The 24899-nt window shown below is 52.5% G+C and overlaps 1 long non-coding RNA gene across 5 annotated transcripts in view; it reads left to right on the top strand.

Annotated features, from left to right (window-relative positions):
• LOC135049792 (uncharacterized) overlaps nucleotides 1-24899 on the top strand; it is a 113860-nt gene that overhangs the window by 39728 nt on the left and 49233 nt on the right. For all 5 annotated transcript variants that reach the window (XR_010241475.1, XR_010241476.1, XR_010241474.1 and 2 more), the window contains exon 5: nucleotides 17145-17259. This is a non-coding gene — a long non-coding RNA (uncharacterized LOC135049792). The remainder of the gene's footprint in view (nucleotides 1-17144; nucleotides 17260-24899) is intronic.

Raw genomic sequence — 24899 nt, 5'->3', positions numbered from 1 at the left:
TGTGAGTAAGATTAGCGACCCTAGTGGCCGACACAAACACCGGGCCCATCTAGGAGTGGCACTGCAGTGTCACGCAGGATGTCCCTTCCAAAAAACCCTCCCCAATCAGCACATGATGCAAAGAAAAAGAAAAGAAAAAAGAGGTGCAAGATGGAATTGTCCTTGGGCCCTCCCACCCACCCTTATGTTGTATAAACAAAACAGGACATGCACACTTTAACCAACCCATCATTTCAGTGACAGGGTCTGCCACACGACTGTGACTGATATGACGGGTTGGTTTGGACCCCCCCCCAAAAAAGAAGCAATTAATCTCTCCTTGCACAAACTGGCTCTACAGAGGCAAGATGTCCACCTCATCTTCACCCTCCGATATATCACCGTGTACATCCCCCTCCTCACAGATTATCAATTCGTCCCCACTGGAATCCACCATCTCAGCTCCCTGTGTACTTTGTGGAGGCAATTGCTGCTGGTCAATGTCTCCGCGGAGGAATTGATTATAATTCATTTTAATGAACATCATCTTCTCCACATTTTCTGGATGTAACCTCGTACGCCGATTGCTGACAAGGTGAGCGGCGGCACTAAACACTCTTTCGGAGTACACACTTGTGGGAGGGCAACTTAGGTAGAATAAAGCCAGTTTGTGCAAGGGCCTCCAAATTGCCTCTTTTTCCTGCCAGTATAAGTACGGACTGTGTGACGTGCCTACTTGGATGCGGTCACTCATATAATCCTCCACCATTCTATCAATGTTGAGAGAATCATATGCAGTGACAGTAGACGACATGTCCGTAATCGTTGTCAGGTCCTTCAGTCCGGACCAGATGTCAGCATCAGCAGTCGCTCCAGACTGCCCTGCATCACCGCCAGCGGGTGGGCTCGGAATTCTGAGCCTTTTCCTCGCACCCCCAGTTGCGGGAGAATGTGAAGGAGGAGATGTTGACAGGTCGCGTTCCGCTTGACTTGACAATTTTGTCACCAGCAGGTCTTTCAACCCCAGCAGACTTGTGTCTGCCGGAAAGAGAGATCCAAGGTAGGCTTTAAATCTAGGATCGAGCACGGTGGCCAAAATGTAGTGCTCTGATTTCAACAGATTGACCACCCGTGAATCCTTGTTAAGCGAATTAAGGGCTGCATCCACAAGTCCCACATGCCTAGCGGAATCGCTCCCTTTTAGCTCCTTCTTCAATGCCTCCAGCTTCTTCTGCAAAAGCCTGATGAGGGGAATGACCTGACTCAGGCTGGCAGTGTCTGAACTGACTTCACGTGTGGCAAGTTCAAAGGGCATCAGAACCTTGCACAACGTTGAAATCATTCTCCACTGCACTTGAGACAGGTGCATTCCACCTCCTATATCGTGCTCAATTGTATAGGCTTGAATGGCCTTTTGCTGCTCCTCCAACCTCTGAAGCATATAGAGGGTTGAATTCCACCTCGTTACCACTTCTTGCTTCAGATGATGGCAGGGCAGGTTCAGTAGTTTTTGGTGGTGCTCCAGTCTTCTGTACGTGGTGCCTGTACGCCGAAAGTGTCCCGCAATTCTTCTGGCCACCGACAGCACCTCTTGCACGCCCCTGTCGTTTTTTAAAAAATTCTGCACCACCAAATTCAAGGTATGTGCAAAACATGGGACGTGCTGGAATTTGCCCATATTTAATGCACACACAATATTGCTGGCGCTGTCCGATGCCACAAATCCACAGGAGAGTCCAATTGGGGTAAGCCATTCCGCGATGATCTTCCTCAGTTGCCGTAAGAGGTTTTCAGCTGTGTGCGTATTCTGGAAAGCGGTGATACAAAGCGTAGCCTGCCTAGGAAAGAGTTGGCGTTTGCGAGATGCTGCTACTGGTGCCGCCGCTGCTGTTCTTGCGGCGGGAGTCCATACATCTACCCAGTGGGCTGTCACAGTCATATAGTCCTGACCCTGCCCTGCTCCACTTGTCCACATGTCCGTGGTTAAGTGAACATTGGGTACAACTGCATTTTTTAGGACACTGGTGAGTCTTTTTCTGACGTCCGTGTACATTCTCGGTATCGCCTGCCTAGAGAAGTGGAACCTAGATGGTATTTGGTAACGGGGGCACACTGCCTCAATAAATTGTCTAGTTCCCTGTGAACTAACGGCGGATACCGGACGCACGTCTAACACCAACATAGTTGTCAAGGCCTCAGTTATCCGCTTTGCAGTAGGATGACTGCTGTGATATTTCATCTTCCTCGCAAAGGACTGTTGAACAGTCAATTGCTTACTGGAAGTAGTACAAGTGGGCTTACGACTTCCCCTCTGGGATGACCATCGACTCCCAGCGGCAACAACAGCAGCGCCAGCAGCAGTAGGCGTTACACGCAAGGATGCATCGGAGGAATCCCAGGCAGGAGAGGACTCGTCAGAATTGCCAGTGACATGGCCTGCAGGACTATTGGCATTCCTGGGGAAGGAGGAAATTGACACTGAGGGAGTTGGTGGGGTGGTTTGCGTGAGCTTGGTTGCAAGAGGAAGGGATTTACTGGTCAGTGGACTGCTTCCGCTGTCACCCAAAGTTTTTGAACTTGTCACTGACTTATTATGAATGCGCTGCAGGTGACGTATAAGGGAGGATGTTCCGAGGTGGTTAACGTCCTTACCCCTACTTATTACAGCTTGACAAAGGGAACACACGGCTTGACACCTGTTGTCCGCATTTCTGGTGAAATACCTCCACACCGAAGAGCTGATTTTTTTGGTATTTTCACCTGGCATGTCAACGGCCATATTCCTCCCACGGACAACAAGTGTCTCCCCGGGTGCCTGACTTAAACAAACCACCTCACCATCAGAATTCTCCTGGTCAATTTCCTCCCCAGCGCCAGCAACACCCATATCCTCCTCATCCTGGTGTACTTCAACACTGACATCTTCAATCTGACTATCAGGAACTGGACTGCGGGTGCTCCTTCCAGCACTTGCAGGGGGCGTGCAAATGGTGGAAGGCGCATGCTCTTCACGTCCAGTGTTGGGAAGGTCAGGCATCGCAACCGACACAATTGGACTCTCCTTGTGGATTTGGGATTTCGAAGAATGCACAGTTCTTTGCTGTGCTGCTTTTGCCAGCTTGAGTCTTTTCATTTTTCTAGCGAGAGGCTGAGTGCTTCCATCCTCATGTGAAGCTGAACCACTAGCCATGAACATAGGCCAGGGCCTCAGCCGTTCCTTGCCACTCCGTGTGGTAAATGGCATATTGGCAAGTTTACGCTTCTCCTCCGACAATTTTATTTTAGGTTTTGGAGTCCTTTTTTTTCTGATATTTGGTGTTTTGGATTTGACATGCTCTGTACTATGACATTGGGCATCGGCCTTGGCAGACGACGTTGCTGGCATTTCATCGTCTCGGCCATGACTAGTGGCAGCAGCTTCAGCACGAGGTGGAAGTGGATCTTGATCTTTCCCTAATTTTGGAACCTCAACATTTTTGTTCTCCATATTTTAATAGGCACAACTAAAAGGCACCTCAGGTAAACAATGGAGATGGATACTAGTATACAATTATGGACTGCCTGCCGACTGCAGACACAGAGGTAGCCACAGCCGTGAACTACCGTACTGTACTGTGTCTGCAGCTAATATAGACTGGTTGATAAAGAGAAGATGTCTATGTAACTATGTATGTATAAAGAAGACTGAAAAAAATCCACGGTTAGGTGGTATACAATTATGGACGGACTGCCTGCCGAGTGCAGACACAGAGGTAGCCACAGCCGTGAACTACCGTACTGTACTGTGTCTGCAGCTAATATAGACTGGTTGATAAAGAGAAGATGTCTATGTAACTATGTATGTATAAAGAAGAATGAAAAAAAACCACGGTTAGGTGGTATACAATTATGGACGGACTGCCTGCCGAGTGCAGACACAGAGGTAGCCACAGCCGTGAACTACCGTACTGTACTGTGTCTGCAGCTAATATAGACTGGTTGATAAAGAGAAGATGTCTATGTAACTATGTATGTATAAAGAAGAATGAAAAAAATCCACGGTTAGGTGGTATTACAATTATGGACGGACTGCCTGCCGAGTGCAGAGACACAGAGGTAGCCACAGCCGTGAACTACCGTACTGTGTCTGCTGCGACTGGATGATAAATGATATAAAAAATATATATATATCACTACTGCAGCCGGACAGGTATATATTATATATTATATAATGACGGACCTGCTGGACACTGTCTGTCAGCAGAATGAGTTTTATTTTTATAGAATAAAAAAAAAAAAAACACACAAGTGAAGTCACACGACGAGTGTTTAACTTTTTCAGGCAATCACAATATAAGTATACTACTAACTATACTGGTGGTCAGTGTGGTCAGGTCACTGGTCAGTCACACTGGCAGTGGCACTCCTGCAGCAAAAGTGTGCACTGTTTAATTTTAATATAATATGTACTCCTGGCTCCTGCTATAACCTATAACTGGCACTGCAGTAGTGCTCCCCAGTCTCCCCCACAATTATAAGCTGTGTGAGCTGAGCAGTCAGACAGATATATAATATATATAGATGATGCAGCACACTGGCCTGAGCCTGAGCAGTGCACACAGATATGGTATGTGACTGACTGAGTCACTGTGTGTATCGCTTTTTTCAGGCAGAGAACGGATATATTAAATAAACTGCACTGTGTGTCTGGTGGTCACTCACTATATAATATATTATGTACTCCTGGCTCCTGCTATAACCTATAACTGGCACTGCAGTAGTGCTCCCCAGTCTCCCCCACAATTATAAGCTGTGTGAGCTGAGCAGTCAGACAGATATATATAATATTATATATAGATAATAGATGATGCAGCACACTGGCCTGAGCCTGAGCAGTGCACACAGATATGGTATGTGACTGACTGAGTCACTGTGTGTATCGCTTTTTTCAGGCAGAGAACGGATATATTAAATAAACTGCACTGTGTGTCTGGTGGTCACTCACTATATAATATATTATGTACTCCTGGCTCCTGCTATAACCTATAACTGGCACTGCAGTAGTGCTCCCCAGTCTCCCCCACAATTATAAGCTGTGTGAGCTGAGCAGTCAGACAGATATATATAATATTATATATAGATAATAGATGATGCAGCACACTGGCCTGAGCCTGAGCAGTGCACACAGATATGGTATGTGACTGACTGAGTCACTGTGTGTATCGCTTTTTTCAGGCAGAGAACGGATATATTAAATAAACTGCACTGTGTGTCTGGTGGTCACTCACTATATAATATATTATGTACTCCTGGCTCCTGCTATAACCTATAACTGGCACTGCAGTAGTGCTCCCCAGTCTCCCCCACAATTATAAGCTGTGTGAGCTGAGCAGTCAGACAGATATATATAATATTATATATAGATAATAGATGATGCAGCACACTGGCCTGAGCCTGAGCAGTGCACACAGATATGGTATGTGACTGAGTCACTGTGTGCTGTGTATCGCTTTTTTCAGGCAGAGAACGGATTATAAAGTAAACTGCACTGTCCTCACTAGTAAACTCTCTCCACTCAGTCTCTACACTTCTACAGTAACAGTACTCCTCCTAGTCAGCTCCAGTAAATCTCTCTCAGTCTCTTATAATCTAAATGGAGAGGACGCCAGCCACGTCCTCTCCCTATCAATCTCAATGCACGTGTGAAAATGGCGGCGACGCGCGGCTCCTTATATAGAATCCGAGTCTCGCGATAGAATCCGAGCCTCGCGAGAATCCGACAGCGTCATGATGACGTTCGGGCGCGCTCGGGTTAACCGAGCAAGGCGGGAAGATCCGAGTCTGCTCGGACCCGTGAAAAAAACCATGAAGTTCTGGCGGGTTCGGATTCAGAGAAACCGAACCCGCTCATCTCTACTGTATATACACATACCCCAATATACTGTGATTAATTACACCCCTCCTATACATACAAATGAAGTACGCACCCCGGGTGCTCCAGCATACACACACAACACCGGGTTACGCTGCACTGCTCCAGTACACACACACAGGGTTACACTGCACTGCTCCAACACATGCACACACACAAAGGGTTACACTGCACTGCTCCAACACACATACACACAGGGTTACACTGCACTGCTCCAACACACACACACGGTTACACTTCACTGCTCCAGTACACACACAGGGTTACACTGCACTGCTCCAGCAGACACACACTGGGTAGCACTGAACTGCTCCAGCAAATGCACACACACACACACAGTTACACTGCACTGCTCCAACACATGCACACACACACAGGGTTACACTGCACTACTCCAACACACATACACACAGGGTTACACTGCACTGCTCCAACACACACACACACACACACACACACACACAGGGTTACACTGCACTGCTCCAACACACATACACACAGGGTTACACTGAACTGCTCCAGCACACATACCCACAGGGTTACACTGCACTGCTTCAACATACACACACAGGGTTACACTGCACTGCTCCAACACATGCACACACACATAGGGTTACACTGCCCTGCTCCAACACACATACACACACACAGGGTTACACTGCACTGCTCCAACACACATACATACAGGGTTACACTGAACTGTTCAAGCACACATACACACAGGGTTACACTGCACTGCTTCAACACACACACACACACACACACACTCAGGGTTACACTGCACTGCTCACACACATTAGGTTAAAGTACACTGCACACACACATATTGTACATATATAGTGGCCGCCTCTCCCTACCTACTTTTAGTGCTGATCTGCTGTGTCAGTCAGGGCCCTCTCCTCTCCATTTCCGAAGCGCGCTGTCACAGTCACACACACAGCGCTGGCAGAAGCGACGGCTGTGTTACTTTCCGGGAAGCAGCTCTGACTAGCCTCTACGGAAGCGTCCTGGCGCAGCGGAGCAGGAAGGCGCCTCTTCAACCCTGCGCCGTCCTGCACTGGTCGTTCCCGCTTACTGCCTCGCGCCGGCGCCCTCTCCTTTTCCGCGCCCAGGTCGCGTGCCCCCCTAGCCCCCCCCCCCCCCCCCCTAGTTGCGGCTCTGGCAACCACTTCCTCCTCAATAACATACACCATCACTCCCACCACTCCCATGCAACATCCATCCCTCTTTAACCATCCATCACTTTACAAACCACCCACTGACTCTTGTCCCACCCATAGCAATGCTTAGACAACGTCCCAACAACCCCCTCCCCCTGCACTTCTCCGCAATTCAGACACCGATTACCATGTTTACCCAACCTCAGCTATCCCCACACTTTCCATTGCACAATTCCAAACATCACACCTACCCACACTATGGGGGTAATTCCAAGTTGATCGCAGCAGGAAATTTTTTAGCAGTTGGGCAAAACCATGTGCACTGCAGCGGGGGGCAGATATAAAATTTGCAGAGAGAGTTAGATTTGGGTGGGTTATTTTGTTTCTGTGCAGGGTAAATAGTGGCTGCTTTATTTTTAAACTGCAATTTAGATTGCAGATTGAACACACCACACCCAAATCTCTCTCTCTCTGCACATGTTATATCTGCCCCCTCTGCAGTGCACATGGGCCCTCATTCCGAGTCGTTCGCTCGGAAATAATCTTCGCATCGCAGCGTTTTTCTGCTTAGTACGCATGCGCAATGTTCGCACTGCGACTGCGCCAAGTAATTTTGCTATGAAGATAGTATTTTTACTCACGGCTTTTTCTTCGCTCCGGCGATCGTAGTGTGATTGACAGGAAATGGGTGTTACTGGGCGGAAACACGGCGTTTTATAGGCGTGTGGATAAAAACGCTACCGTTTTCGGAAAAAACGCAGGAGTGGCTGGAGAAACGGGGGAGTGTCTGGGCGAACGCTGGGTGTGTTTGTGACGTCAAACAGGAACGACAAGCACTGAACTGATCGCACAGGCAGAGTAAGTCTGAAGCTACTCTGAAACTGCTAAGTAGTTTGTAATCGCAATATTGCGAATACATCGTTCGCAATTTTAAGAAGCTAAGATTCACTCCCAGTAGGCGGCGGCTTAGCGTGTGTAACTCTGCTAAAATCGCCTTGCGAGCGATCAACTCGGAATGAGGGCCATGGTTTTGCCCAACTGCTAACAAAGTTCCTGCTGCGATCAACTCCCCCTATATGCGCAATATTCATAATATCCCACCTGTTCACACCACCCAGGCATCTGCCACATCCGTTCTTCCCAGGCACCAATCATTATGTCTATCTGACACCAGGTGTCACATCCATATACAGTACAACTAAATCAATACTCACACACCACACAACCCACATGGACACACAAATACATACAATTCACAGATAATTAACACTGCACAAGTCACCAACTGTATTAGATTACTTCTTAACATAGCAAGAAGAAAAAATGCAGGTGTACACCTTAGACACCAAACACTGCTAATAACAATAATAATAGTAAACTCTGCAATTTAACATATGGCAAAAATGAGATGCTTGGCATCAAATTTGCTCAAAAATATATGGGCCCGCCCACCAGGCCCGGACTGGCCATAGCCTTTATCGAGGAGATCCCCGGTGGGCCGAACGACGAGTGTGTCATATTTGGCCCCGCCCCTGGCTTTTGTGAATGAAAGGCAGCTGAGGCTTACTGCAGGTAAGGGGTTGGCAGCATTACAATGAGTCAGATTGACTCATTATTTGCTGCCGCACGCTGCCAGTCCCCTGAGGGTGTCCTGCTGCCTGGGCCATGCCATGGTCCAAGCCTGAGAGGGTAGCAGTCCGCTCCTCCCCTTAAGGAAATATAATTGGTTGCCAGGTCAGGTCTATGTGGGGCATGGAGGAGAGCGGCCGCAGTGGCTCTGCGGGGGCTAAGTAAGGCAGCGGACAAAAGCAACAGCTGTGTGAGCCAAAGATGAAGTTTCACTACAGGCATCAGGGATCAGAACTCCGGAGGGAGAGGCTCATGCAGGACCTGTTTTGCGTCAATAAGGTGCTGGGTCCCTTAGGGGTATGTGCCTTGTGAGTTCTCTGTTATTGGGGTTCAGGGGGAGCCTTGGGGTTGGGGGTGATGGGCGTTGTGTCACCCCTGGATGGGACTATATCATACTGTAAGGGGTTTGGTCATGGTGTGTTAGCCTTAAAGGGGGTGTAAGTAAGTGCTAGGAAGGTACTGGAGAGACACACAGGGGGATAGCACTGTTTTGGATGCCACTGTGGAGATACACAAGGGGATTATGTTGGGGAGAAGCATAGAGGAATGGCACTAGAGAGACACACAGGGGAATGGCACTAGGGAGACGCACAGGGGGATGGTGCTGGGGAGACACACAGGGGGATGTTGCTAGGGAGACGCACAGGGAGATGCCGCTGGAGAGACGCACAGGAGGATGTGCTGGAGACGCGCACAGGGGGATGGTGCTGGGGTGAACACAGGAATATGGCACTGGGGAGATGCACAGGGGGACGATGCTGGGGAGACACACAGAAGGATGGCACTAGGGAGACACACAGGGGAATGGAACTAGGGAGACACATGGGGAGATGCTGTTGGAGAGACACACAGGAGGATGGCGCTGGGAAGACGCACAGGGGGATGGCACTGGGGAGACACACAGGTAGATGCCGCTGGAGAGATGCACAGGGGGATGGCGCTGGAGAGACGCACAGGGGGATGGCGCTGAGGAGACACACAGGTAGATGCCGCTGGAGAGACGCACAGGGGAATGGCGCTGGAGAGACGCACAGGGGGATGGCGCTGGGGAGACACACAGGTAGATGGCGCTGGGGAGACACACAGGTAGATGCCACTGGAGACACACAGGGGGATGGCGCTGGAGAGACGCACAGGGGGATGGCGCTGGGGAGACACACAGGTAGATGGCGCTGGGGAGACACACAGGTAGATGCCACTGGAGAGACACACAGGGGGATGGCGCTGGAGAGACGCACAGGGGGATGGCGCTGGGGAGACACACAGGGGGATGGCGCTGGAGAGACGCACAGGGGGATGGCGCTGGGGAGACACACAGGTAGATGCCACTGGAGAGACACACAGGGGAATGGCGCTGGAGAGACGCACAGGTAGATGCCGCTGGAGAGACACACAGGGGAATGGCGCTGGAGAGACGCACAGGGGGATGGCGCTGGGGAGACACACAGGTAGATGGTGTTGGAAAGATGCACAGCGGGATGGCGCTGGGGAGACACACAGGGGAATGGCGCTGGAGAGACGCACAGGGGGATGGCGCTGGGGAGACACACAGGTAGATGGTGTTGGAAAGATGCACAGCGGGATGGCGCTGGGGAGACACACAGGTAGATGCCACTGGGGAGACACACAGGGGAATGGCGCTGGGGAGACACACAGGTAGATGCCACTGGAGAGACACACAGGGGAATGGCGCTGGAGAGACGCACAGGGGGATGGCGCTGGGGAGACACACAGGTAGATGCCGCTGGAGAGACACACAGGGGAATGGTGCTGGAAAGATGCACAGGGGGATGGCGCTGGGGAGACACACAGGGGGATGGCGCTGGGGAGACACACAGGTAGATGCCACTGGAGAGACACACAGGGGAATGGCACTGGAGAGACGCACAGGTAGATGCCGCTGGAGAGACACACAGGGGAATGGCGCTGTAAAGATGCACAGCGGGATGGCGCTGGGGAGACACACAGGGGAATGGCGCTGGAGAGACGCACAGGGGGATGGCGCTGGGGAGACACACAGGTAGATGCCACTGGAGAGACACACAGGGGAATGGTGCTGGAGAGACGCACAGGGGGATGGTGTTGGAAAGATGCACAGCGGGATGGCGCTGGGGAGACACACAGGGGAATGGCGCTGGAGAGACGCACAGGGGGATGGCGCTGGGGAGACACACAGGTAGATGCTACTGGAGAGACACACAGGGGAATGGCGCTGGGGAGACACACAGGTAGATGCCACTGGAGAGACACACAGGGGAATGGCGCTGGAGAGACGCACAGGGGGATGGCGCTGGGGAGACACACAGGTAGATGCCACTGGAGAGACACACAGGGGAATGGCGCTGGAGAGACGCACAGGGGGATGGCGCTGGGGAGACACACAGGTAGATGCCACTGGAGAGACACACAGGGGAATGGCGCTGGAGAGACGCACAGGGGGATGGCGCTGGGGAGACACACAGGTAGATGGCACTAGAGAGACACACAGGGGAATGGCGCTGGAGAGACGCACAGGGGGATGGCGCTGGGGAGACACACAGGTGGATGCCACTGGAGAGACACACAGGGGAATGGCGCTGGAGAGACGCACAGGGGGATGGCGCTGGGGAGACACACAGGTAGATACCACTGGAGAGACACACAGGGGAATGGCGCTGGAGAGACGCACAGGTAGATGCCGCTGGAGAGACACACAGGGGAATGGTGCTGGAAAGATGCACAGGGGGATGGCGCTGGGGAGACACACAGGGGGATGGCGCTGGGGAGACACACAGGTAGATGCCACTGGAGAGACACACAGGGGAATGGCGCTGGAGAGACGCACAGGGGGATGGCGCTGGGGAGACACACAGGTAGATGCCACTGGAGAGACACACAGGGGAATGGCGCTGGAGAGACGCACAGGGGGATGGCGCTGGGGAGACACACAGGTAGATGCCACTGGAGAGACACACAGGGGAATGGCACTGGAGAGACACACAGGGGAATGGCGCTGGAGAGACGCACAGGTAGATGCCACTGGAGAGACACACAGGGGAATGGCGCTGGGGAGACACACAGGTAGATACCGCTGGAGAGACACACAGGGGAATGGCGCTGGGGAGACACACAGGGGGATGGCGCTGGGGAGACACACAGGTAGATGGCACTGGAGAGACACACAGGGGAATGGCGCTGGAGAGACGCACAGGGGGATGGCGCTGGGGAGACACACAGGTAGATGGCACTGGAAAGACACACAGGGGGATGGCGCTGGGGAGACACACAGGGGAATGGCGCTGGGGAGACACACAGGGGGATGGCGCTGGAGAGACGCACAGGGGAATGGCGCTGGGGAGACACACAGGGGGATGGCGCTGGAGAGACGCACAGGGGGATAGCACTGGAGAGACACACAGGTAGATGCCACTGGAGAGACGCACAGGAGGATGGCGCTGGGGAGACACACAGGTAGATGCCACTGGAGAGACACACAGGGGAATGGCGCTGGAGAGACGCACAGGGGGATGGTGTTGGAAAGATGCACAGCGGGATGGCGCTGGGGAGACACACAGGGCAATGGCGCTGGAGAGACGCACAGGGGGATGGCGCTGGGGAGACACACAGGTAGATGCCACTGGAGAGACACACAGGGGAATGGCGCTGGAGAGACGCACAGGGGGATGGCGCTGGGGAGACACACAGGTAGATGCCACTGGAGAGACACACAGGGGAATGGCGCTGGAGAGACGCACAGGGGGATGGCGCTGGGGAGACACACAGGTAGATGCCACTGGAGAGACACACAGGGGAATGGCGCTGGAGAGACGCACAGGGGGATGGCGCTGGGGAGACACACAGGTAGATGCCACTGGGGAGACACACAGGGGAATGGCGCTGGGGAGACACACAGGTAGATGCCACTGGAGAGACACACAGGGGAATGGCGCTGGAGAGATGCACAGGGGGATGGCGCTGGGGAGACACACAGGTAGATGCCGCTGGAGAGACACACAGGGGAATGGTGCTGGAAAGATGCACAGGGGGATGGCGCTGGGGAGACACACAGGGGGATGGCGCTGGGGAGACACACAGGTAGATGCCACTGGAGAGACACACAGGGGAATGGTGCTGGAAAGATGCATAGGGGGATGGCGCTGGGGAGACACACAGGGGGATGGCGCTGGAGAGACGCACAGGTAGATGCCGCTGGAGAGACACACAGGGGAATGGTGCTGGAAAGATGCATAGGGGGATGGCGCTGGGGAGACACACAGGGGGATGGCGCTGGGGAGACACACAGGTAGATGTCACTGGAGAGACACACAGGGGAATGGCGCTGGAGAGACGCACAGGGGGATGGCGCTGGGGAGACACACAGGTAGATGCCACTGGAGAGACACACAGGGGAATGGCGCTGGAGAGACGCACAGGGGGATGGCGCTGGGGAGACACACAGGTAGATGCCCCTGGAGAGACACACAGGGGGATGGCGCTGGGGAGACACACAGGTAGATGCCACTGGAGAGACACACAGGGGCATGGCGCTGGGGAGACACACAGGTAGATGCCGCTGGAGAGACACACAGGGGAATGGCGCTGGAGAGACGCACATGGGAATGGCGCTGGGGAGACGCACAGGGGGATGGCGCTGGGGAGACACACAGGTAGATGGCACTGGAGAGACACACAGGGGAATGGCGCTGGAGAGACGCACAGGGGGATGGCGCTGGGGAGACACACAGGTAGATGGCACTGGAAAGACACACAGGGGGATGGTGCTGGAGAGACGCACAGGGGAATGGCGCTGGGGAGACACACAGGGGGAAGGCGCTGGAGAGACGCACAGGGGGATAGCACTGGAGAGACACACAGGTAGATGGCACTGGAAAGACACACAGGGGGATGGTGCTGGAGAGACGCACATGGGAATGGCGCTGGGGAGACACACAGGGGGATGGTGCTGGAGAGACGCACAGGGGAATGGCGCTGGGGAGACACACAGGTAGATGGCACTGGAGAGACGCACAGGGGGATAGCACTGGAGAGACGCACAGGTAGATGGCACTGGAGAGACACACAGGGGAATGGCGCTGGAGAGACGCACAGGGGGATGGCGCTTGGGAGACACACAGGGGGATAGCACTGGAGAGACGCACAGGTAGATGGCACTGGAGAGACACACAGGGGAATGGCGCTGGAGAGACGCACAGGGGGATGGCGCTTGGGAGACACACAGGTAGATGCCGCTGGAGAGACGCACAGGGGAATGGCGCTGGAGAGACGCACAGGGGGATGGCGCTGGGGAGACACACAGGTAGATGCCACTGGAGAGACACACAGGGGAATGGCGCTGGAGAGACGCACAGGTAGATGCCGCTGGAGAGACACACAGGGGAATGGTGCTGGAAAGATGCACAGGGGGATGGCGCTGGGGAGACACACAGGGGGATGGCGCTGGGGAGACACACAGGTAGATGTCACTGGAGAGACACACAGGGGAATGGCGCTGGAGAGACGCACAGGGGGATGGCGCTGGGGAGACACACAGGTAGATGCCACTGGAGAGACACACAGGGGAATGGCGCTGGAGAGACGCACAGGGGGATGGCGTTGGGGAGACACACAGGTAGATGCCCCTGGAGAGACACACAGGGGGATGGCGCTGGAGAGACGCACAGGTAGATGCCACTGGAGAGACACACAGGGGAATGGCGCTGGGGAGACACACAGGTAGATGCCGCTGGAGAGACACACAGGGGAATGGCGCTGGAGAGACGCACAGGGGAATGGCGCTGGGGAGACGCACAGGGGGATGGCGCTGGGGAGACACACAGGTAGATGGCACTGGAGAGACACACAGGGGAATGGCGCTGGAGAGACGCACAGGGGGATGGCGCTGGGGAGACACACAGGTAGATGGCACTGGAAAGACACACAGGGGGATGGTGCTGGAGAGACGCACAGGGGAATGGCGCTGGGGAGACACACAGGGGGATGGCGCTGGAGAGACGCACAGGGGGATAGCACTGGAGAGACACACAGGTAGATGGCACTGGAAAGACACACAGGGGGATGGTGCTGGAGAGACGCACAGGGGAATGGTGCTGGGGAGACACACAGGGGGATGGTGCTGTAGAGACGCACAGGGGAATGGCGCTGGGGAGACACACAGGTAGATGGCACTGGAGAGACGCACAGGGGGATAGCACTGGAGAGACGCACAGGGGAATGGCGCTGGAGAGACGCACAGGGGGATGGCGCTTGGGAGACACACAGGTAGATGGCACTGGAAAGACACACAGGGGGATGGTGCTGGAGAGACGCACAGGGGAATGGCGCTGGGGAGACACACAGGGGGATGGCGCTGGAGAGACGCACAGGGGGATAGCACTGGAGAGACACACAGGTAGATGGCACTGGAAAGACACACAGGGGGATGGTGCTGGAGAGACGCACAGGGGAATGGCGCTGGGGAGACACACAGGTAGATGGCACTGGAGAGACGCACAGGGGGATAGCACTGGAGAGACGCACAGGTAGATGGCACTGGAGAGACACACAGGGGAATGGCGCTGGAGAGACGCACAGGGGGATGGCGCTTGGGAGACACACAGGGGGATAGCACTGGAGAGACGCACAGGTAGATGGCACTGGAGAGACACAGGGGAATGGCGCTGGAGAGACGCACAGGGGGATGGCGCTTGGGAGACACACAGGTAGATGCCGCTGGAGAGACGCACAGGGGAATGGCGCTGGAGAGACGCACAGGGGGATGGCGCTGGGGAGACACACAGGTAGATGCCGCTGGAGAGACACACAGGGGAATGGCGCTGGAGAGACGCACAGGGGGATGGCGCTGGGGAGACACACAGGTAGATGCCGCTGGAGAGACACACAGGGGAATGGCACTGGAAAGACACACAGGGGGATGGTGCTGGAGAGACGCACAGGGGAATGGCGCTGGGGAGACACACAGGGGGATGGCGCTGGAGAGACGCACAGGGGGATAGCACTGGAGAGACACACAGGTAGATGGCACTGGAAAGACACACAGGGGGATGGTGCTGGAGAGACGCACAGGGGAATGGCGCTGGGGAGACACACAGGGGGATGGTGCTGGAGAGACGCACAGGGGAATGGCGCTGGGGAGACACACAGGGGGATGGTGCTGGAGAGACGCACAGGGGAATGGCGCTGGGGAGACACACAGGTAGATGGCACTGGAGAGACGCACAGGGGGATAGCACTGGAGAGACGCACAGGTAGATGGCACTGGAGAGACACACAGGGGGATGGCGCTTGGGAGACACACAGGTAGATGCCGCTGGAGAGACGCACAGGGGAATGGCGCTGGAGAGACGCACAGGGGGATGGCGCTGGGGAGACACACAGGTAGATGCCGCTGGAGAGACACACAGGGGAATGGCGCTGGAGAGACGCACAGGGGGATGGCGCTGGGGAGACACACAGCTAGATGCCGCTGGAGAGACACACAGGGGAATGGCACTGGAAAGACACACAGGGGTGGTGCTGGAGAGACGCACAGGGGAATGGCGCTAGGGAGACACACAGGGGGATGGCGCTGGAGAGACGCACAGGGGGATAGCACTGGAGAGACACACAGGTAGATGGCACTGGAAAGACACACAGGGGGATGGTGCTGGAGTGACGCACAGGGGAATGGCGCTGGGGAGACACAGAGGGGGATGGTGCTGGAGAGACGCACAGGGGAATGGCGCTGGGGAGATACACAGGGGGATGGTGCTGGAGAGACGCACAGGGGAATGGCGCTGGGGAGACACACAGGTAGATGGCACTGGAGAGACGCACAGGGGGATAGCACTGGAGAGACGCACAGGTAGATGGCACTGGAGAGACACACAGGGGAATGGCGCTGGAGAGACGCACAGGGGGATGGCGCTTGGGAGACACACAGGGGGATAGCACTGGAGAGACGCACAGGTAGATGGCAATGGAGAGACACACAGGGGAATGGCGCTGGAGAGACGCACAGGGGGATGGCGCTTGGGAGACACACAGGTAGATGCCGCTGGAGAGACGCACAGGGGAATGGCGCTGGAGAGACGCACAGGGGGATGGCGCTGGGGAGACACACAGGTAGATGCCGCTGGAGAGACACACAGGGGGATGGTGCTGGAGAGACGCACAGGTGGATAGCACTGTGGAGATGCACAGGGGGATGGCGCTATAGAGATGCCCTGGGGATGGTGCTGGGGAATCACACAGATAGGACCACTAGTAAGATTAGAAGAACAAGCTTGGCGACAGTAATTTTCAGTAGGACACCAATTCTAAATAAAACATATTAATGATACAAATGGTACTAAATGAGCAAATATATTTTATTAATATAAAATTGTTTGATCAGGAAAACTCACATTTTGCCCTGCCCCGAAGCTTGTTTTATCTGGTTGAACCTCTGTTGCATGATTATAACATTCGCTTTATTCCTACGCAACCAGATGGCTTCCAGACCATGTGATCTTCTACACGAATAGTGAATACTGACTCAAGACACTGCCTGTGACGGAAGAATCAATATCTTGAGAGGTTCCCCATTACAGAGAAATCATAAAGGTAAGAAAACACTAATTTACATGTGTGCTGCTTAGTCATAGTTGAGAGGTACTGGGGACATGCCCTGCTGTTTGCTGAGTGCTGGGCATGCCTCCAACGTGACTAAACCTGGGAAAATGGCTAGCAGGCATGTCCACTCCAACTTTTCTGCAGCGAGCTGGCTGAAAAGTAACAGAGCAGCAGCACAAACACACGATATACACAAGAGCCTGTTTGCACTGGATGGCAGGTGCTAGCTAGTATCTGACAAAAAACATACAGAGTTACAAAGATGCCTGCAGTCTTTTAAATGCTGCCCTCCCATTCTACCTACAACTCACTGATCTACAGTATAGTGATGTAGTGCAGACATGTAGTGTAGTGTATATGGGTTAATGTTGTGCAGTGCCGTTGTATAGTGGGTATGTAGGAACTCACTGGTGTGGATGGGGTATGTCAAAATATGATGATGATGATGATGATGATGATGATGATGATGATGATGATGATGATGATGATGATGATGTCTAAGTGGCAGGTCCGGTGGGGGTGGTAGCAGTAGGGGTGGTAGTAGTAGCGGTGGTAGGTCAGGGGGAAGTGTTAGTGGCGATGGTATTCCTTATTTTTAATAGAGCACAGGTTCTCAAATTCAGGACTCCAAACAGTGCGTGTTTCCACGTCTCCTCACAGAATCATAAGTGAAATAATTAGCTCCACCTTTTAAAAATGTGTTAGTGAGTAATGAGTAATGAGTAATGAATACACCTATGCACCTGCTAGGTAACCTGGATAACATGAACTGTTTGGAGTCCTGAAGAGCGAGCTGGAGAACCACTGTAAATAAGAATTTACTCACCGGTAATTCTATTTCTCGTAGTCCGTAGTGGATGCTGGGAACTCCGTAAGGACCATGGGGAATAGCGGGCTCCGAAGGAGGCTGGGCACTCTAGAAAGATTTATGACTACCTGGTGTGCACTGGCTCCTCCCACTATGACCCTCCTCCAAGCCTCAGTTAGGACACTGTGCCCGGACGAGCTGACATAATAAGGAAGGATTTTGAATCCCGGGTAAGACTCATACCAGCCACACCAATCACACCGTACAACTCGTGATACTATATCCAGTTTGACAGTATGAAAACAACTGAGCCTCTCAACAGATGGCTCATAACAATAACCCTTTAGTTAACAATAACTATTTACAAGTATTGCAGACAATCCGCACTTGGGATGGGCGCCCAGCATCCACTACGGACTACGAGAAATAGAATTACCGGTGAGTAAATTCTTATTTTCTCTAACGTCCTAGTGGATGCTGGGAACTCCGTAAGGACCATGGGGATTATACCAAAGCTCCCAAACGGGCGGGAGAGTGCGGATGACTCTGTAGCACCGAATGAGAGAACTCCAGGTCCTCCTCAGCCAGGGTATCAAATTTGTAGAATTTTGCAAACGTGTTTGCCCCTGACCAAGTAGCTGCTCGGCAAAATTGTAAAGCCGAGACCCCTCGGGCAGCCGCCCAAGATGAGCCCACCTTCCTTGTGGAATGGGCATTTACAGATTTTGGCTGTGGTATGCCTGCCACAGAATGTGCAAGCTGAATTGTACTACAAATCCAGCGAGCAATAGACTGCTTAGAAGCAGGAGCACCCAGCTTGTTGGGTGCATACAGGATAAACAGCGAGTCAGAGTTTCTGACTCCAGCCGTCCTGGAAACATATATTTTCAGGGCCCTGACTACGTCTAGCAACTTGGAGTCCTCCAATTCACTAGTAGCCGCAGGTACCACAATAGGCTGGTTCAGGTGAAACGCTGACACCACCTTAGGAAGAAATTTGGGGACGAGTCCTCAATTCTGCCCTATCCATATGGAAAATCAGATAAGGGCTTTTACATGATAAAGCCGCCAATTCTGACACTCGCCTGGCTGAAGCCAAGGCCAATAACATGACCACTTTCCACGTGAGATATTTTAGATCCACGGTTTTTAGTGGCTCAAACCAATGTGATTTTAAGAAAACTCAACACCACGTTGAGATCCCCAGGTGCCACAGGGGGCACAAACGGGGGCTGAATATGCAGCACTCCTTTAACAAATGTCTGAACTTCAGGTACTGAAGCTAGTTCTTTTTGAAAGAAAATCGACAGAGCCGAGATCTGTACTTTAATGGAGCCTAGACTCAGGCCCATATTCACTCCTGCTTGCAGGAAATGTAGAAATCGACCTAGTGGAAATTCCTCTGTTGGGTTCTTTTTGGCCTCGCACCATGCAACATATTTCCGCCACATGCGGTGATAATGCTTTGCCGTAACATCTTTCCTGGCTTTAATAAGCGCAGGAATGACTTCTTCCGGAATACCCTTTTCCTTCAGGATCCGGCGCTCAATCGCCATGCCGTCAAACGCAGCCACGGTAAGTCTTGGAACAGACAGGGCCCCTGCTGAAGCAGGTCCTGTCTGAGCGGCAGAGGCCATGGGTCCTCTAATATCATTTCCTGAAGTTCCGGGTACCAAGCCCTTCTTGGCCAATCCGGAACCACGAGTATCGTTCTTACTCGCCATCTTATTATTCTCAGTACCTTTGGTATGAGAGGCATAGTAGGGAACACATAAACCGACTGGTACACCCACGGTGTCACTAGAGCGTCCACAGCTATCGCCTGAGGGTCCCTTGACCTGGCGCAATATCTCTTTAGCTTTTTGTTGAGGCGGGACGCCATCATGTCTACCTGTGGCCTTTCCCAACGGTTTACCAACAGCAGGAAGACTTCTGGATGAAGTCCCCACTCTCCCGGGTGTAGGTCGTGTCTGCTGAGGAAGTCTGCTTCCCAGTTGTCCACTCCCGGAATGAACACTGCTGACAGTGCTAGTACGTGATTTTCCGCCCATCGGAGAATCCTTGTGGCTTCTGCCATTGCCATCCTGCTTCTTGTGCCGCCCTGTCGGGTCACATGGGCGACTGCCGTGATGTTGTCTGACTGTATCAGTACCGGCTGGTTTTGAAGCAGGGGTCTTGCCTGACTTAGGGCATTGTAAATGGCCCTCAGTTCCAGAATTTATATGTAGGGAAGTCTCCTGACTTGACCATAGGCCCTGAAAGTTTCTTCCCTGTGTGACTGCTCCCCAGCCTTGAAGGCTGGCATCCGTGGTCACCAGGACCCAGTCCTGTATGCCGAAACTGCGGCCCTCTAGAAGATGAGCACCCTGCATCCACCACACACCCTGGTCCTTGGAGACAGGGTTATCATTTGATGCATTTGAAGATGCGATCCCGACCACTTATCTAAGAGGTCTCGCTGGTAGGTCCTCGCATGGAACCTGCCGAATGGAATTGCTTCGTATGAAGCCACCATTTTTCCCAGGACTCGTGTGCAACGATGCACCGATACCCTTTTTGGTTTTAGGAGGTCTCTGACTAGAGATGACAGCTCCTTGGCTTTCTCCTGCGGGAGAAACACTTTTTTCTGTTCTGTGTCCAAAATCATCCCCAGGAACAGTAAGCGAGTGGAAGGAACCAGCTGTGACTTTGGAATGTTCAGAATCCAGCCATGCTGTTGTAGCACCTCCTGAGATAGTGCTACTCCGACCAGTAACTGCTCCCTGGACCTTGCCTTTATAAGGAGATCGTCCAAGTATGGGATAAATAAAAACTCCCTTTTTTTTTGAAGGAGTATCATCATTTCTGCCATTACCTTGGTAAACACCCTCGGTGCCGTGGACAGTCCAAACGGTAGTGTCTGGAATTGGTAATGGCAATCCTGTACCACAATCTGAGGTACTCCTGGTGAGGAAGGTAAATAGGGACATGCAGGTAAGCATCCTTGATGTCCAGGGATACCATGTAATCCCCCTCGTCCAGGCTTGCAATAACCGCCCTGAGCGATTCCCTCTTGAACTTTGTTATGTAAGTGTTCAAGGATTTCCATTTTAAAATGGGTCTCACCGAACCGGCTGGTTTCGGTACCACAAACAGTGTGGAATAGTAACCCCGTCCTTGTTGAAGTAGGGGCACCTTGACTATCACCTGCTGGGAATACAGCTTGTGAATTGCCTCTAGCACAGCCTCCCTGCCTGAGGGAGTTGTCGGCAAGGCAGATTTGAGTAAACGGCGGGGGGGAGACGCCTCGACTTCCAGCTTGTACCCCTGAGATACTACTTGAAGGATCCAGGGATCCACCTGTGAGTGAGCCCACTGATCGCTGAAATTTTTGAGGCGGCCCCCCACCGTACCTGGCTACGCCTGTGGAGCCCCCGCGTCATGCGGTGGACTCAGAGGAAGCAGGGGAAGAATTTTGATTCTGGGAACTGGCTGCTGGTGCAGCTTTTTCCCTCTTCCCTCGTTTGACCCGCCTGCTTTTTTGAAGCCGAAAGGACTGTACCTGATAATACAGTGCGTTTCTTAGGCTGTGAGGAAACCTGAGGTAAAATATTTTCATCCCAGCTGTTGCTGTGGATACGAGGTCCCAGAGACCATCCCCAACCAATTCCTCACCCTTATAAGGCTCTATGTGCCTTTTAAAGTCAGCATCACCTGTCCAGTGTCGGGTCTCCAATACCCTCCTGACAGAATGGACATTGCAATAATTCAGGATGCCAGCCGGCAAAATATTCCTCTGTGCATCCCTCATATATAAGACGACGTCTTATGTACGCAAAATAGTATCCCTGTTTGAAAGGGGTACAGACCACGCTGCAGCAGTCTGCAGGTCTCAGTCTAGTACCTGAGTGTGTAATTACAGACTTCAGGATAGCCTCCTGCTATTTATCAGCAGGTACCTTCAAAGTGGCCGTATCCTAAGACGGCAGTGCCACCTTGACAAACGTGTGAGCGCCTTATCCACCCTAGGGGATATCTCCCAGCGTAACTTATCCTCTGGCGGGAAAGGGTACGCCATCAGTAACTTGTTAGAAATTACCAGTTTCTTATCGGGGAAACCCACGCTTTTTCACACTTCATTCACTCATTTGATGGGGGAACAAAACACTGCCTGCTTTTTCTCCCCACACATAAAACCCTTTGTTTTTAGTGGTACTTGGGTTAATGTCAGAAATGTGTAACACATTTTATATTGCCGGGATCATGTAATGGATGTTCCTAGTGGATTGTGTATATGTCTCAACCTCGTCGACACTGGAGTCAGACTCCGTGTCGACATCTGTGTCTGCCATCTGAGGGAGCGTTGATGGCCTTTGAGACGTCTGGGCAGGCGCGGGCTGAGAAGCCGGCTGTCCCATAGCTGTTACGTCATCCAGCCTTTTATGTAAGGAGTTGACACTGTCGGTTCATACCTTCCACCTATCCATCCACTCTGGTATCGGCCCACAGGGGCGACATCTCATTTATCGGCATCTGCTCCGCCTCCACATAAGTCTCCTCATCAAACATGTCGACACAGCCGTACCGACACACCGCACACACACAAGGAATGCTCCAATGAGGACAGGACCCACAACAGCCCTTTGGGGGGACAGAGTGAGAGTATGCCAGCACACACCAGAGCGCTATATAATGCAGGGACTAACTGAGTTATGTCCCCTATAGCTGCTTTTATATAATTTATACTGCGCCTAAATTTAGTGCCCCCCCTCTCTGTTTTAACCCTGTTCTGTAGTGTAGACTGCAGGGGAGAGCCAGGGAGCTTCCCTCCAACGGAGCTGTGAGGGAAAAATGGCGCCAGTGTGCTGAGGAGATAGGCTCCGCCCCTTTTTCGCGGACTTTTCTCCCGCATTTTTATGGAATCTGGCAGGGGTTAATATACATCCATATAGCCCTGGGGGTTATATGTGATGTATTTTTGCCAGCCAAGGTGTTTATATTGCTGCTCAGGGCGCCCCCCCCCCCCAGCGCCCTGCACCCTCAGTGACCGGAGTGTGTGGTGTGCATGAGGAGCAATGGCGCACAGCTGCAGTGCTGTGCGCTACCTTGGTGAAGACTGATGTCTTCTGCCGCCGTTTTTCCGGACCTCTTCTTGCTTCTGGCTCTGTAAGGGGGACGGCGGCGCGGCTCCGGGACCGAACACCAAGGACTGGGCCTGCGGTCGATCCCTCTGGAGCTAATGGTGTCCAGTAGCCTAAGAAGCCCAATCCGGCTGCAAGCAGGCGAGTTCGCTTCTTCTCCCCTTAGTCCCTCGCTGCAGTGAGCCTGTTGCCAGCAGGTCTCACTGAAAATAAAAAACCTAAATCTATACTTTCTTTCTAAGGGCTCAGGAGAGCCCCTAGTGTGCATCCAACCTCGGCCGGGCACAAGATCTAACTGAGGCTTGGAGGAGGGTCATAGTGGGAGGAGCCAGTGCACACCAGGTAGTCATAAATCTTTCTAGAGTGCCCAGCCTCCTTCGGAGCCCGCTATTCCCCATGGTCCTTACGGAGTTCCCAGCATCCACTAGGACGTTAGAGAAATAGAGCATAGCATTAAGTAGCTATAATTGCTTTAAAATGTATTTAGTGAGTGTGCAGCGGATTAAATGTCACCCCAAGTTTAATTTCTTAACTACTTCTGTTACAACACAATACTTTCTAAACTTTTTAATGTGTTAGGTCCAGCTGATATGACATGCTCTGCCATTTGTAAGTTTAACTCCGCCTACATTACATTTTGAAGTAGTAATCCTGCCTACTTTGGTATTGGTTCTGCCTACAGTTGATTTGGTACTGCCCACATGAGGCCACTTCTAGAAATTTTTCCAGGGCCACTTTTATTTCCCAAATCCACCCCTGCCACCCACCACGTCAAGGTGACCTCATCATCAAGTGGGTCCCTAACACTAAGATATAAGTCCAGGAGACAGGCCCCACAAGTCAGTTCTGCACTGAGCTACAAGTCTCAGCATTAGGGTGTGCTGTCTTGCCCTCACCCCCCCCCTTCCCCATATTCTCAGCATAGTACTCAGACACTGACGACATATGCCCCCAAACACTGCAGACATCCATAATTATTCATATGAACACCCTGTTACATTCCATAACACACACATAACGATAGACACATAATCCCATAACAACTCCATTTAGTTTAATTCGCCAATTCTGATACATTCCCAATAGTATATACATCACAAGAAAAAAACGAGTGGCATTGGATGGGGCTCCACAACACAACCTTTGAGGCTACTAAAGCCCGTGAGGTCACCTCTAAACCTATGTTCGCCCAGAATTGAAGTGAGGACACCCCGAAGGGGAAGATCAACATTAGGCCAGCGGTCGCAAACCCGTCGCAGCCGCAATCCAGGTCGCTCGACTCCTTCTGGCTGCTGCTGCTACCCAACTTTGGAGGGCGTCCGCAATTGACTTCCTCTGGCTGGTCCATAGCACTCCTCCACTGCGGAAGAGACAGATGCTAGAGGTCATACTTAAACCCGCCCCAATACACCCAGCCTCTCCCCTGCACCCACACCAAAGGGCGAGCACTCAATACTATTCTATAATAGCACCTGTCATGCTCGTTAAAATGAATGGCTGCACTCTGATTTGTCAGAGCCTGAGAACAGCCATCTTGATAGGTTAGTACCCTCTCATGGGTGACTTATTATTAATTAATAGAATGGCTGGATACATTTATAATTGTTTTTAAAGATAGATGGGTTAATCAATTATTTTTCCAATTTGCTGCTATTATAGCAATAGGAAATAACTAAATGTTATATAATTAAATTCAGTATGAC

This window comes from Pseudophryne corroboree, chromosome 2, assembly GCF_028390025.1.
Source record: "Pseudophryne corroboree isolate aPseCor3 chromosome 2, aPseCor3.hap2, whole genome shotgun sequence".
Lineage (NCBI taxonomy): Eukaryota > Metazoa > Chordata > Amphibia > Anura > Myobatrachidae > Pseudophryne > Pseudophryne corroboree.
This window is presented reverse-complemented; position numbering and strand designations above follow the sequence as displayed.